The 16,610-nt window shown below is 40.5% G+C and overlaps 1 protein-coding gene across 2 annotated transcripts in view; it reads left to right on the forward strand.

The window, feature by feature from the left end:
• Positions 1-16,610, forward strand: part of SLC44A5 (solute carrier family 44 member 5) — an 88,647-nt gene that overhangs the window by 25,477 nt on the left and 46,560 nt on the right. The gene's annotated exons all lie outside the window — the stretch shown is intronic.

Consider the following 16,610-nt stretch of genomic DNA (forward strand, 5'->3'; position numbering starts at 1 on the left):
CCAATAGTCTTTTATAAGAGCAGGCACTCTAGTTTCCAGTTATGATCTACGCAATTATTAATATTTATCAATTTAAGATATCAATTTGTGGGAATACGTTGGAGATTAAACTCCATGTTTTACTTCTGAGGCTGGGCAGGAGTTTTCTGATCTTTCAGCAGAGTAAAACAAATCCTTATTTTTATGGCTTCCATCTTCTCTCATGTTTTTGCAGCTCTTTTAAAAATTGTCTTGGTGTTGCTAAGATTAATATGTATTCTGAGAATCTCCCCAAATCATATTTTACCTTCTACTTTGGTCTGGTTTTGATTTGTCTTTGAGGTGTTTCTTCTACACAAGTTACTTTTCAGCCTGTTAAATATTCATGTTTTAAACATTCACGTGAAATATTTGGTTCCACAGTGGGCTTTGTTTCCCCCCACCCTGCCCCAGAAGCTGGAATACACTTTTCATGTCATTTGTGTGTAAAGTGTGAGTAGTAGCCTGGAGTTGCTACAAAGCCTGTAAGGGTACCTCTTCCCTCTTAGATAACAGTGAGGATCTGAAATGGCATCTACATTTGACAAACTGTCCAGCTTCTGGACCCTGAACATTTTCTTTTTAAGATGCTACTACTTGCGTTTCTATAATGGAAGCAAATGTTGGGCTGGGTTGGCCTTTCTAAGTAGCCTTTATTTTGAACAGCATGTTTAGACTGTAGAAGGCATTGTAGAAATGTTCCTACAGGTTTTATCTTTTGTAATTACCTCTTCACTAATTCCACATACCTTATGGCTGATCCGCATCTAATGATTCTTATATATGGAGTATACTCCTATAATCATTTCAGTCCAGACTGAGCATTCAGGACTGTTATTTATGCTGTTGTGTCTGTGAATTTACATCCAGGTTTATACTCTTCAGCTGTTTTGGTTCTAAATTGATATATCAATAGCAATAGAAAACGTGTTCCTAATTGCATCGCAGACTGGTAAATCTGCAAACCAGTTATAATAAACCGAGTCTTTTACATTGAGCACATCATGTATTTTGCTATTGGTGGGGAAGGGGGAATCTGAGCCGGCTCCGTGTGCTTTAGAAAGGAACTGGACACCTGCTTCTGCAAGAACAGGTTGTTTCATAGAAAGACTTTTCTCATAATGCACAGTGCTCTGTATAGAGGATCGGGTATTCATGTCTGCAAAATATCATTGCAAGTTAGCCTTTGTACAGGTTAAAGAGTCACCATATATCAGTTTTTTCAGATCTCTAGCTAATGTGAAGTTTTTCAGACTTAATCCTCTTGCATTCCAAATAATTCAAACAATTTTCAGGTCACCATTGAAATAGTATTTTTTTTATTGTAGTGCCTGATAATGAGATGTATGAAGACACTTTTTTCTGCGTCAGTGTAACAATATCTCATTAATTGGATATGTTGGAAACACTGACAAATTCCTTTTAGGAATGAAAACCTTTAACTAATGCTGGATTACTTAATTATTAATAGTCTTATAACCTTGGAATAGAACCTGGCTCAATGGATGCAGACCAACTTGGCATAACACTTTGTGCCTTTAGGGGTCTATAGAAACAGAAAACATCAGTAGTCACAGTCCCCTTCTTTTGTATAAAAACACATTTAGCTTTGTTTGAACTCAAGCTTTTGATTCCAGAGGATTTTGTATAAAGACAAAATAGAGAATATAGTGGAAGTCTGTTTTCTATTAATAAGTGGAAAAAACTTGGAACAAAGGGTCACTTCTGACCATTTCTAAGCAACTGTAAGAGATTTATTTGCTCAAATAAATTCTTAAATTAAATCTGCCTGTGTTATCTTTTTGTGAATATATTCACTGTTCCAGATACACAGAGCCATTGTTAACACTGGTAAGGCTGCAGAGCACATCCTACAGTAAATGGCAGTAGTCTCAGAAATGAAGGCAAAATAAAAGAAAATGTGGCTGCCTATTAAAATACTGGATCTAATTAACATAATCTTACAAACTCCACTTGTAACTGCATATCTAATGGTTCAAAAACAACCACGGAGAGCTGGTTCTTTGTTCATTGTACCAGACAGTGTGCTGTGCATAGACTGCTTTCAGAAAGGCAGGCATTCATAATAATGCATCTTATGTACAGTGTTACACAGACATAAATTTTAACCTCTGTTAAAGCAGCAATAGTCATGAGTCACCAAATCTCCATCTGAATAGTTTTCTTTAGATCATTCTTTTTTCTTTTTATTTTTTTACAGAATATCTCTAAAAGGTGTGCATATCTATTCAGAGGATAGACAGTGAATTAGCAAGTGTCTAATGATAAGGCTTCTAAATCTTATCTGTGAGTTAATCATTTTCTGGACAAATCTATTGTTTGCCTAATGTTGTAATCAGTCTAAAGCATAACCAATTATTTTTGTATTCAAATATCATACCAGATACTAGTAACCAAGTGCAAAAATTGGTCATGCAATCGGGCAGTTAGACTTTCATGTGAAACTGTGTGCATGGTTGAAAAAATGCCCTTTGTAGAGGGAAAATAAAACATTTTCTAGCTTTTGGAAATGCTTTAAACTGTCAACGTACTTGTGACATGTTAAATTGTCCACACTAATGTAGTGTAATTTACCACGTATTGCGCTGCATATATGATCTATTGGTATTTCAGCAATGTTTGGGCAAAACAACCCTTCATTGTAGAGGGCATTCTTTTAAGAGAAAATGTTTTACTAATGTTAAATATGCTGGAATTTCTGATATGTTGGTCTGTGAGAAAAAATTCACAGTCAGTCTTCATGTTGTCGTCCTGCTGTGATGGCATGGTTTGCCTGGGGATCCGGGCGGGGAGCCCCATGGCTGGGCTGGCCGGGCAGGGCCTGTGCCACGGCCTGTGCCATGGCGCCCAGGCGAGGCCGGCAGGGATGGCCTGGCGCCAGGAGTGAGCCCTGGCCATCCCTCGGCAAGCCTGCGGCACAGAGGCAGGGCTGGGGTCCAGCCAGGGACCGGCGGGGTGGTTGGAGTGAGGGCCCGGCCTGGTGGTGAGTAGGGCCAAGCAAGGCCTCCACCTTGGGGTGGCTGGGGGCCAGCAGGGAGGGCGAGTCTGGCCAGGTGTCCGGTGTGTGGCACACAGCCCAGGCTGGTGGCCCGGCACAGGCATGGCTGCCATGCAGCGGGAGCTGTAGCTCAGGGCTGGGAGGCTTGGCCCTCACCCCTCTCCAGATTTGGGGCAGAGGGTGGCCCTCAGCTGCGCCATGCTGAGGCCCAGCCTGCAGCCAGGCAGAGGGCTTGCAGGGCCATGGCACTTGCACTGCTCTTAGTCATGCATGGTCCAAAAAGCTATGCCTAAGGCATAGAACTGAATTAGAGGCAGAAAACACCTTGCTGTTTCCAGTTTTTAGTCTCTTTTTAAGAAAAACAATGGTTTTATTTCAGATACGAAATGTGGGCGTGCGGTGGAGGGCACCACAGAAAATGCATTGCAACAGCTTGCCAATAAAGATAATTAATACAATGATGACATCCAAAGACTTGTTAAGCGGAATAAGTAAAATTTTACTAATTCCCCAAGCTATGCAGGGAGATTTTCTGTATGTTTTTCTGTTTTCTCTTGTAAGCAGCTAACCATAGTTGGCTGCAGTTTCCAGGCCAGATTCTCACGGACTGGAGGGCTGAGGCTGGAGTTTCCAAAAGCCATGCATTAAATTACTAGCGACAATTTTCCCAGAGACATTGTAAGAATGTACTTTATAGACTTGTATCCCCTTTTCCCCCAGAACAAAGGACTGTGGGTGTGAATATTTGTGTATTCTATTGAAAAACAAAGGTTGAGAGACAGTAGTTTGTTGAGTGAATCAGGATGTCCGGCTTGCAATTTTTAGAAATTATTGTAATTTCTTAGTGTTGTTCAAAGAAGTGGAACTTAATGTGTATGCTTCTGTCAGTAGATTACACCAAGGCATACCCTCATGTCATTTCTCTGGTTTTGAACTGACCGACACTACAAAGTTCTTATTCAAATACTTCTACTCAAATAGAGGGGAAAACGTGATTTGCAATGCTGCTTCCAATACTCTGTTTACATCTAAAAGAAATTTTGACTTTGTTAAATAAGTTGTGACTTGAAGGTACTGCATAGACTGTCATAGTTTTATAGTGGATACTTGTTAGTATAAAAAAAATAGGCAGTAAGAGCCAATTTTAAATTGCTATTTGATCATAGTTCTTAAAGGAACGTGTTTGAAAATCTATGAATTGTCTCTATTTTGAAGTAATTAATCACATAGGACCAAGCCTCTGCCTCACAGGAAATTATAGTCATTATCAAAGGTCAGAGTCCACTACAGTGCTAAATATTTAGTGGAATAAATTTTGTTAGTCTTAAAAATGTATTGTAGAGGAATGTTAATAATCTAATTTTCCCTTAACAATAAATTCCAACTTGTTGTAGAGCTGAAGGTGATCTTGCTTATTTTATGCCTTCCCTTTGATTTCAGTATCATCAGGCTCATTTAGTTTGTAGTAATAGGGATGGAGTTTTTGTTGTTGTTGCCCAAAAACCAGAAGATTATTTGAAATTCCTGTTTTCACCTGCAGGAATACAGAGGAACACCCTAAAAGTGGGGTCCTAGTTGTAAAAGTGAACTCGCCGGTTGCTGCACGTACTCAACATGCAGCTTGCCAGAGGGCGGCTGAAATGGAGGGGTAGTACATGTGTCCTACGCCAGGACCAGGGCAGTACACAGCAGGAATGGAGCCTTCAAGACATGAGGAGCCAAAACAGGGAGATAAAACTGACGTAACTGTCTACAAAATTTGGAGGTCTGAAACGTTGTTTTCAAGACACAAGCTGCATTTTAAAATGATAGAAAAGAAAAAAAAAAGAGGAAAGGATAGAACCTTATCTTACTGTTTTGCCATCTGAGAACTGGATAAGTAATCATAACTGAAAAGTAAAACATTAGTTACATTTTGAATTATGGAACAACATGAGGCACACGGTAGCTATGTACGTTTTATGTTGGAAAATTTAACAACATGTTACATTAGGATTGTTGATGTCCAGTTTTCACAAAGAATGTTAGCTCGCTAGACAAATTCAGCTAACCTAAACCAGACAATCATTGGCCATTCTTAGTTTAAATCCGCAGCCATTAGAAAAGGCCTGGTATACAGAGGAGGACAGCTTCTCAAAGTCATGCATTGGTGTTAAAGCTCTGATTACTGCAGTTTCAAGACGGCTTTTGTGGATTAGACATTGGTTTATTCAGAAGGTTGTGGGTCTGACTGTCCCTTTGCTAGCAAAGTTACTGAATGCATTTGTACTAATAAAATAGTGGCAAATAGATGATGTAGACAAAGTCCAGAATAATCCAGCTTTTGTTTCCTCGTGACATTTTTATATATGAAAAATGTGTATAATTGTACTTCCTTTCCTAGCAGAGACAGTGCAGTGGTTTAATTATTAATGGTAAATGCTGATAGATAATATCCTCCTCCTGAGGTTATGAAAGTGTTATTTTAATGTTATTTTAATGATTTATGGAAAAAGTCTCAGATGGTATGGTATCTGCATGCAGCATTTTACAGCATAAGATAAACTAGAAAAGGTTGCAATGATATGTAGTGGTATAAAGCATTTGGGGCTAGAGACTCAGCTAGCAGAAAAAATAATTGGCTAGCGTCTCTTGTCCTAGATCAACTGGTGTAGAGCAGCCTGGAAATGGAAATTTGGCATTTTCTGATCCTGGGTAGGAAGCATCTCATTCTTATTTCAAATCATCACTTTTTCCAGTTAAAGCATCATCAGAGACTTTATTTTAGATGCTGTTTTTCCTAAAGCATGAGAGTATGTTTCAAGACCAAGCACCCAGCTTGATTAACAAGTATAAATGTTGGGAAAAGGAGATACTTAACAAAACAGTTACATCAAACAACTGTATGATAACAGCTTGCTTTTCCCTAGAGTTCACCCAGTCTTCTGGGCCTGATCTCACTTGGACAAAATGTCTCGTAGAATCACAGAATAGTTGAGGTTGCCGAGACGTACTCTTCCCGCACACTTTGCTCCATTTTGGAAGCATCTTGGTAGCTGTGTTTTTGCTTGGAAATTCCACGGAACTTGTGGCTGCAATAGTCCCAGAAAAAGAATAAGAAATGGAAGATGTGAGACAAAAGAACAGACATTATTCCATCTCTAAAGAAGAATCGGGGGGGAACCGCTAACAAGCACATTGAAGTGGAAGCCTTAATGAAGCTATGTAGGTGGTCCAAACTGCCGGCAAACTTACTGTTTAGGGAAATGTGAAACCTCCACTGGCTATCAGTCTTCTTGATTGCATGGCAGAATTGCAGTTTAGCAATCGATTAAGTTGTAGTATGTTAAACCATGTACATTTTTAATCCCCTTTCCGTCATTAGTTGTTTGACAACTGGTATATTTTAAAATCTGCCTAACAGCCTATGTTATCACTAGTATCAGAAGAATGTTAGGTGGGGACGTTTGAAATTTGATCATACCACACTGGTCAAACAGATTTCGATGTTTTGTCTAATCTTAAGTGAACATGTTAATTGTACAGGCACCACCTCAGGAAAAAAACATTGTACAATTCTTGGACAAACTGATACTCAGCTGGGTGTATGAGGTGTTGTCATTCACTTTGCTGTGTGGCTATGACATGGAGAACATCATGCTTCTTTGCATACATGACTAATTAGGACAATGCAATAACATTCATTTTAAAGTTTTAGATACTTAGAGCCTAATTTCGTGCTTAGTTTTTGCAAGGTGGAAAAAAGGTCGTCCTTTTCCATTGGACTGTCACTGACCTCTGGATTCCCAGACAGTTCTCTTGATGATATGTACATTTGTAGTGCTTATGGCCTGGACTGGTTGGGAAGCGAAGGAGTCTGGATGATGAGTAAAACTGGCGCAGAAGTACATAGTACTTTGGTCATCTTGAAACCTCCTTAAACCCACGTCTTTCACTGTGTTGTGTTTTCCCCCCTCTTCTATCATGTCCTTCAGTAAGACTTGTGATACTTCGTTTGTGAGCAGCGCCAAATGCCCTCAGCTCCACTGTAGACAGTGGCAGTCATTTTTGAAACTCAGACTGAATGTGGATGGAAAACTGTGACTTGCATGTGAAGGTTTGCGTCCCTGCAACTGTGTAAAGAAAAGGACACTTATGTGGTGAGGTGATCTGTTTGTCTCATCTGTCACCTCCTCTCCCCTCTTCACCCCTTGTTTTTTTGCAAGTCATGAGCCGTATCAGTAGCATAAAGGCCGTACTGGATTCAAATGTCATTTGGGTTTCAATGCTTTGCCTAGTTCATGAGTGCGCCCTGTGTGACCATTGTCTACCTAGTCAGCCCCTTGAATGCTCCGAGTGGTGGCTGTCCATGGACAAATAACCTGAGCATAGTGGCCAGCCAGTGTAATTCCAAAACACCCGTTGCATATCCTTTTGCCTTTCCAGAAAAACAGGAAATGTAGTGGAAAGCTGATGGAGAACTACAGGAGGAAAGGAATGTGTGGACATGGGAACGAACTGGAAGAATCATGTGGGAGTGGTTAGAGAATGTAGAAGACGGAGAGCATTTACAGCAGTGTCAGTTGTTCTGCTGTTGAATCACAATTTTTTTCCCCATGTGTTAATCTCTCTGAAAATTCCAGAGAGGGAATGAATTCATGCTGATCCTGTGCAGTAGCAAGTATATAGCACCATGAAGAGTTGTTCCCTTGGGTGTGTAGCTTACTGGGAAATTTATTGCACTGTGCATTACAAAAAATTACCTGTCCTGGTTGCTATTTGTTACTGCCGTTCCTGTTTTGTGAGTTCATCAAAAACCTGTTGCAAAACATTTTACTTCGAAGTCTGAGTGATTGTCATATGATAGAGCAAATGGTTTTTCATTACTGTTAATAACTTTCCTCTTGAATTACTATTAGCAATGCAATCCAAGCCACCAGTTAGATCTTTTTGAAGCTTTGCATTCTGGGAATTTCTAATAAGATGAACGATAGAGTACTTTTGGCATCTGGCAGAAAAAAACCCCTAACTTCTGTGTAATACCATAATAAGAAATTTTTAGTTAAAACATTTAAAGGAAGGAAAAATTATTTTTTTATATTGGAAAGAAAGAACTTGCTGGTCTGGCTGTATGTTACATATTAAATATTGGAGTAGGGACAGGATTTGTGGTTGATCCACTGTGAGCTACCCGAACGTATACGTAACGCTGTTCTTTCTGACAGTAACTCTTGCAGCTTCATGGAGTACCTTTCTGTTCGCCATAAGGGAATGTCTTCCAGCCTCCTGTTCTGCAGGGTGTGTCTGAATTCAGATCTCTTGCATGTTGGGCTGGAGCAGTCTGTTTGTTTAGTGGCACACAGTCACCATCATCTCTTGTGGCATCTGTGTTTTTAAGGAAAAAAATGCCTTGGTTGTTTTTTTGGGGTGTTTTGGGTGTTTTTTTCTTTTTCCTTTTTTTTTAAATTTTATTTTTTAATAGAAGCTCCAGGGAAGGATGCCGGGCTGTGAATTTTGCCCTGAATTATGTACCCAAGTACCACACTTTTAGAAGACTCTGGCATCTGAATTTGTGAAAATATTTACTTTATGGCTAGCTATTGCGTGCAGGTTTCAAGGTCTCAGTGTTTTTGAGCTCACCAGGTGCAGGGATGAGGAGGAGCGAGACCTGGGCACTTGGCCCAAGCTGCCAACAGGATTATTTCATACCATGAACTCAATATAAATTAGAAAGTTTGCAGAGACAGTTGTGATCCCAAGGACTCTTTGCCTGGTGCCGGACCCCTGAGCCCTTCCCTTTCTCCTGAAGCCCCAGCGCTCGCAGTGTCTGACATTTGCTGTCCCCTGCTGGGAGTGCACAGCTTCCTGCTGAGAGAATGGGCTGAGTATAGTCCTTGTATATTTTGTATTGGTATTGGGATCAATATTGGTTCTTCAGTGTTATTAATGTTAATTATCCAATCATAGAATCATAGTATAGGCCAGTCAGTCTCACCTCTGTGCCTGGTAAGATTATGGAGCAGATCCTACTGGAGGCGCTGCTGAGGCAGAAGAATAACGAAGAGGTGATTGGGTACAATCAACATGGCTTCACCGAGGGCAAATCGTGCCTGACAAACCTGGTGGCCTTCTATGAGAAGGTCACAACATCAATAGACATGGGGAGAACAACTGACATCATTTACCTGGGCCTGAGCAAAGCCTTTGACACTGTCCCGCATGACATCCTGGTCTCCAAGCTGATAAAATATGGGTTTGATGGACTGACAATTCAGTGGATGAAGAACTGGCTTGACGGCCGCACCCAAAGAGTGGCTGTCAATGGGTCCATGTCCAGGTGGAGGCCAGTGACAAGTGGAGACCCTCAAGGATCAGTACTGGGACTGGTCTTGTTTAACATCTTCGTCAGCGACATGGACAGTGGCACAGAGTGCACCCTCAGCAAGTTTGCTGATGACACCAAGCCGTGTGGGGTGGCTGACATGCTGGAGGGAAGGGATGCCATCCAGAGGAATCTTGACAGGCTGGAGAGGTGGGCCCATGCCAACCTCATGAAGTTCAACAAGACCAAGTGCAAGGTCCTCCATCTGGGTCGGGGCAATCCCAAGCACTGATAAAGGCTGGGCAATGACTGGCTTGAGAGCAGCCCTGAAGAAAAGGACTTGGGGGTGCTGGTGGACGAGAGGCTCAACACGAGCCGTCAGTGTGCACTAGCAGCCCAGAAAGCCAATCGTATCCTGGGCTGCATCGGGAGAAGCGTGGCCAGAGGGTTGGTCGAGGGAGCTGATTCTCCCCCTCTACTCCACTCTGGTGAGACTCCACCTGGAGTACTGTGTCCAATTCTGGAGCCCCTACTACAAGAAAGATATGGACGTGCTGGAACGTGTCCAGAGAAGGGCCACGAGGATGATCAGAGGGCTGGAGCACCTCTCCTATGAGGACAGACTGAGATAGTTGGGGTTGTTCAGTCTGGAGAAAAGAAGGCTTTGAGGAGACCTTGTAGTGGCCTACCAGTATCTTAAGGGGGCCTACAAGAAAGCTGATGAGGGACTTTTTAGGATGTCGGGTAACGGTAGGACTAGAGGGAATGGATTAAAACTAGAGATGGGTCGATTCAGACTGGACGTTAGGAAGAAGTTCTTCACCATGAGGGTGGTGAGACACTGGAACAGGTTGCCCAGAGAGGTGGTGGAAGCCCCATCCCTGGAAGTTTTTAAGGCCAGGCTGGACGGGGCTCTGAGCAACCTGATCTAGTGGGAGATGTCCCTGCCCATGGCAGGGGGTTGGAATTAGATGATCTTTAAGGTTCCTTCCAACCCTAACAATTCTATGATTCTGAGTACCTGTAGAGAGCTGCACTGAAGATGCACTTATTTATTCGGTGTTCTTCTACTGGCAAGTTAATCATCGCCTGCCTCAGCGTGCTGGCTGCCACTATCCTGTTTTGTTAGACTTCTGTTTTGCTGTTGTTAGGTGGCCTACGTGACATAAGGCTGTGGATTCCACCGTAGGAACCCAGAGTCTCTCTAGCCCTGACTTTAATCACCTAATGTTGCCATCTCTTAAGTTATTTTATTGTCCCCAATAGCTTCTACTTGTACGATTTTGTTCAACCTAAATTAATGTTTCAAGTGCAAAGGAAAATATTTTACTTAGTTTTTGGATATTTATCAATTTGTAATGTTTAAGGTACCAGAGCTCATATGCATGTGTGGGCACACGAAGAAACAACCAAGAGAACTTCTCCTGCCATGCAAGGTTCCTGACAAACATGACATACACAGTCTAGCCTGTGATTTAATAGAGGATCAAGACGTTAAAACTCTAGTACAATTATTTAATGCAATGGTATTGCTGAGTCACATTTCAATGTGTCGTATCCATTCACGGAGACTTTTATGCTGAATTCTCAACTTTTAAAAGATGAACACATTTTTGTTTTGTTTCTGGAAACAAAAATCTGTCTGCATGAATGGCTAATAGGAAATTTAAAAAAAACCCAGCAACCCAAAGTCAGGAAAGTTTTTTGTCTTTGGAATTTAAAAATGGAATTCAGGGCGAGTTTTATTCATCCCCTCATTAGCTTTTCTGACTGACAGAGCAACAAACAAAAGACTCATACTGTCATGATAAGAGATATTTCAAAGAAATCTACCATTTAGTATGACTTATTACACAAGAGAGAAATCATAGTGTGCTTTTATTATAATTGAAATTTATGTGTATACCAGTGTATGATCTTCTAATGAGTTATAGCTGAATCTTTCAAAGGGGAAAAAAATCCAGTATGCCTGTAAACCAGGTACAAGACTTACTGGAAGAGCAGTTTTTATATTAATGTCAACATTTTGACTTACTAGAGTGCTTCTACACGTGTGTCATACAGTAATAATGTATTATTTTATATTACTAGTATCATTAGCCTGTTTCTGTGTAAGGAACATTACATGTGACTTACAACATAGCTTAAGATTGCCTAAAAAAAAAATCTTTAAGTAAAATTAAATTAACTGCTACTAAACAGTAGCGTGTCAAACATTTATTTGGATCCTTTGCAAAATTGGACTGTAAACCTTGCAAAGGTTAGGCTTTCATATATATCAGGAAGTTTCTGCTTCTGAAAGGGATAGAAGAATTGTGCAAGAACTTGTGTTATTTTGTTTTTTCGTACTCCTCCCCAGAATAGAAAGGCAGAAGCATCGAAATCTTCATATGATTTTTTAGAGAAGCATCAGCTGGGATGAATCTCATTCATTCCTAATAAATCCCGAGCATTTATTAGCAGCCTGATTTGTTGGCTTGTGTATTTGTATCCGAGCATTAAATTAGCAGATAGTATACGCGTACCCTGAAGGAGGCATTACTGTTGCTGAGGCAGTACTTTTGATTACTCGATCATCCCTATTTATTCCAGTAGAGGGAAGCAGTGCATACATGTATTGCTCTGACGCCTCTCTAATAAAAGTGCGATTCTCTTGAAAAGCCACACCGATCCTAGCCACAGGCACATCACGTGTAATCGATGACCAAACACCAAGGAAGAAACCTGAAGAAACAAATAGTTATTAAAGTAGAAATAGCATTTTATTAGAGTTATGTGGTATCTTGCTGGGGAAACGCCATGTTAGTTGGTTGTACATCTGTGTTTAGCACTGTCTGTTTGGGGCCTTCTGTTACTGTACTATAATGAGATTTTCTGAGCAGCTTTGATGGAGGTGCCAACTTGAGTAGGAGCACAGAATCGTAGTCAATCGGCTTCTCTGCTTTTCTTTTTTTCTGTATTTGCCTAAGGATAGCAGGAAGTCTTGGGAGGCAGTTCAATCAACATTTAATATTGTACAAAAAATCAGTCTGCATCCTCATCAGATTGTTCTTACCTTTGTTTACTGGTACTGGTTCTACTAAATATCTCATTTGGTAGACATTAGAACATTGCTGCTAAGTTCTGTAATAACAAAATGGGCTGTGACTTCATATCACAGGCACCATTTGTGAACTATGAGATCATTCTTCTTTGTCATTGTGTACTGACAATGACAGGGTTGACTTCAAAATATTATTTTTGTGGTTCCTGCATGTACTTCTGCCCTGTCTGTAAAATTACTGCAGAAATGCCTATACAAGTGTATGTGCTTCTCATTACAGAGTTCTACAATTGCTGTTTTAATCATATTCCACAGAGAATGGAAATTTCAGACTGGTCAGGATCACCACAAGGGGATTCTGTTCCTTTGTGGCTAAAAGGAGAGGCTGCTAGCTTTTTTTTTTTGTTTGTTTTTTAATGGCTTCAGACTTTCAGATTCACGCACTAACTACATGCCTGGTACTTCTTTCTCTATGTAGGCATTACACTATCTAACTTAGAATTCTAAGACTTTCTAGCGCCAGCTCCTGTTCTGCACTTTTGTGCTATGCAGAAATATGAAATGTACATTTTATTAAGGAAATAGTTTAGTAAATTATGACTACTTCTACAGATAAATGTTCCACTTGACAAGAATGAAAATTTGATATACAGCAGACAGTTTACATTTTAGACTTAAACATGTCAGAATAAGTCTTGTTTTTCTACTTGTGTTACTTTGGGGGAGCTTGTCAGGTGTGGAGAGGAAGGAAGATTTGGCCACCTGTGACAAGGAAAAACTATTTTCTCTCACAGTAGCACAGCCTACAAAAGCACAATAATTACCAGCAGTGTGATACTTTATTCTCAGTTACCTAATCATCAGTATTTTTTTCGGTTGTATTGACTTGCGTAAGATTATTTTACAAATGGTATTTAGGTGCAGGCATTTCCCTTTCTGCTTATACATCGTAGGTTAATACAAGCTGGTAAAAGTTTTTCCTCTTCTTTCATACTGTCATCTGGCCTGGAGTAGGTGTGCAAGGCACCCAGTGATGGCTTTCTACTCAGAGAAAGGCCTGCCTACCTTGTGAATTTCCATTCTGATTGGAGGAGTCCCTGACGCTCAGCTTTATTTTAAAATCGATTTAAATAGTATTTTTGTATATCTGTGCTTGCTGGAGAAAGTGTGCTAGCAACACAGGAGTCCACAGCTGATGCCTCACAAAGCTCGCTAAAGTGACCCAGGTACAGTAACATGGATAGAGATGAAGAAAACTACTATGGAAAACACGGTAATTTACCTGCTTTCTTATGACACTTCCTAAGCATCTGATCTGAACCTCATTTATTTCAACTGGGTTGTTTCAATGGACTTTAATGGGCTTGGATCCAGCCTCAAATGGTTCTCTATAACTTCTTCAGTTATTAGCAATATCCTAATTCTTTTCCAGCATGACATTTGCAAGTTTATTTAAAATGCAAATCAAATGTAAACTTTATATATGTATTGTCCATTTTTATTTCAGATAAGTAATTTAGATTTGTTTTTTAAAAATCATTCAGTAGTAAAGTACAACAATTAAATTCATATGCTGTTTGAAGTCAGAATTGGCGAATGAAATATCTTGTGAAATAGTTTTTGTGATGATATTATGATTTAATTTACAAAATTTTCCTATTATAAAGCAGCCTGTGAATAGATCTGTCTCATCTGCAAAGAGAGAATATAATCTCAGTTTTTAATCCTAGCAAAAAGATGACCGTCATTATCCCACACCACTGCTTTCTTCCTTATGCCTACTGAACTCTTAAACTTGGAATTTGCTTTCTAAATACGTTTGGGCTTTATAGCTAAGGAAGTAGTTTGCTTTTACTAGGAGCTATGTAAATACTAATGACATAAATAATTGCCACCTCACCCCCAAAGGATCTTCTCAGTTCTTAAACAATGGTAGTAATTAAGTAGAGAATTTGATATCTAACTTGGAAAAATGAGAATGCAACAAACAGCGGTTTTCTGTTGTTCCATGTTCCATGTTTTGGTAAGGAATATGCCAGTGACACTACAGACTACTTCTGTCAGTGAATTTTAATGTATTTTTAACTTAGAATGGAGTTACCTGCCGTATTCTGTGGTGGATTTATCCCAGGAGCTGAGCAGCAGAGGGAGGCAGTCTGAGCTGCCCGGTGCCACGCTGGCGCGCTGACTGCCGGCAGCCAGGAGCACTTCTCCAAAGAAGTTTGCAGTTCTGCAGTGTTTTTACTGCTGTTAATGACTGTTGCTATCTCACAGCATCCCTCTGCTTGCCTGACGGAGATGAACGTCTCCATCTGAATCAGAGCTTGTTTTCTGGAGTGCTTTGTCTGTTTTTCTTTTCTCTCCTATTAATTAGTGGATATTAGTTCTCATTATAGCAGTATTGTGGAGTTCACCCACTACACTTGAATGTGCTCCATAAATACATGTATCTTTTGACATGTATTTTCTGTGTTCCATTTCAGAAGCACACAGGTATGACATAAATAACAAAACTCGAGCTATTTACAATGATGGACACTGTGTAAATAGCGATCCTATTATGGAAAGGACACTTGTGGTAACACATTGCATCTTCCCCAGCTGGTTATGTTATTAAGCCATTCTGCTTAATGGAGACCTTGTGGAAGCTGATGAGATTGCCCCTGTCAACAAGCTTTCCCAGCGCAACACAGACTGACTGCAGAAAATTCTATAAGCAAAATAAAAGTGTGTAGCTTCCCTGCTGAAAGTCTATTGTGCTTTTGAAAATCTACCTTGTTGCCATACCAAGGAGATCAGAAATCACTCCTTCCTGTCTGGAAAGTAAACAATGCATAGTATGTGAGAAAAGATAAAAAGAAACAAGCATGTTAAAATCCACGTGGGCGCACAAGGTCTCCGCTGGCTGGAACCAGACAATTACGGCAGCGTGGGGCGAGGTGGGCTTTAGGAGATCTGTTTGGCTGTCTCTGTTTGGTATTGTGTGTGGTACACTTGCTTTCTGGACCGCGGTGGGTTCCAGTAGTACCCATGTAACAGCATAACCTACACCTTCCACTCCCCAGCACTGCTGTCACATCACTCCCACAAGGTTTTGGCTTTACCAGTCTCTCTGTGTTAAAATGTATTTACTTTAGGAGCTTGGTAAGGTGAACCTGAACACCTTAGATGAAGGGCAAATAGAATTTTACTATGTGCTGTATTTATTGTACCGGTCTCTGTGTATTTTGATAAGGTTTTTCTGATATAAACCAAGAACAAAGTCTGGCATTTAGTTAATAAGTAAATTCTGCTTTTGAGAAGTTCCTGAATTCTTTTCTAATTGAAGAAAATAAGTATTTTTTCTGTGGGTGGGGGAAAGCTTAGGCTGGCAACACCCTTTAATACCAGGTATAGTCAGAAGAGGAGATCCTTAAGAAAGCAGTGAGAAAGTACTCTGAAACAGTAATCTGTATTGTAGTGTTGACATTTGAATGAAGGAGTAATTTTCCTTGCACAACGTTTGCTTCAGTAAATCTCCATAATTACTGAACTTAAAAAAAAAATTCCCATAAAGCTAAATAGCCAGCTTCAAAAGAAAAATCCAAATCCTGGTCTGTTCAATGAAGGGCTGCTTCTTTCGCTTGAAACTTGAAAATTTAAATCCTGACATAAATTTTTGTTACTCTTTCCTGAGTGAACTCATACTGCAGTTCATCTTACTCAAGTCCAAAGTTGATGCACAGATCGGTGGGTTAGTATTTGGCAGTTTCTTAATATAGTTTGCTTTTGTTTAGAGTGAATCAGTTGGAACTATGCTAACCAGGATAGCCATGCGGAAAAATGTATCGCGTTTGACTCCTTCCATCTGCAAACTCTGGCCAGATGTTACTACCTGTCTCTAGGGGGGACCTAACTTGACCTTCTAGTCATTCTGAGATTCATGTAGAGCAACAGCCATGTTCAGGGATGTATCCGTAACCAACGTTTACTAAACCCACTCTGCCTCTAGCGCTGGGAAATGGTGGTGGGTGTATCCACTTGGGAGTTAAGAGATGGGTGGAACACATGCTCTTCTGCCTGCCGTGCAGCTGTACCTCGTCTGCGAGTTGGAGAAGCTGGTGCAGTTACCCGTCCCATGCAGGGTGGTGTTAGAGCGAGGTCAGCACGGACCTCCTGCAGTCTGCAGCCATGCTCTGTCATCGGCCCAGTGCAGAAAGGGCAAACCTGCAACTCTCTGTCTGTAAAGT

The sequence above is a fragment of the Chroicocephalus ridibundus genome, chromosome 8 (assembly GCF_963924245.1).
Source record: "Chroicocephalus ridibundus chromosome 8, bChrRid1.1, whole genome shotgun sequence".
NCBI classification, from domain to species: Eukaryota; Metazoa; Chordata; class Aves; order Charadriiformes; family Laridae; genus Chroicocephalus; species Chroicocephalus ridibundus.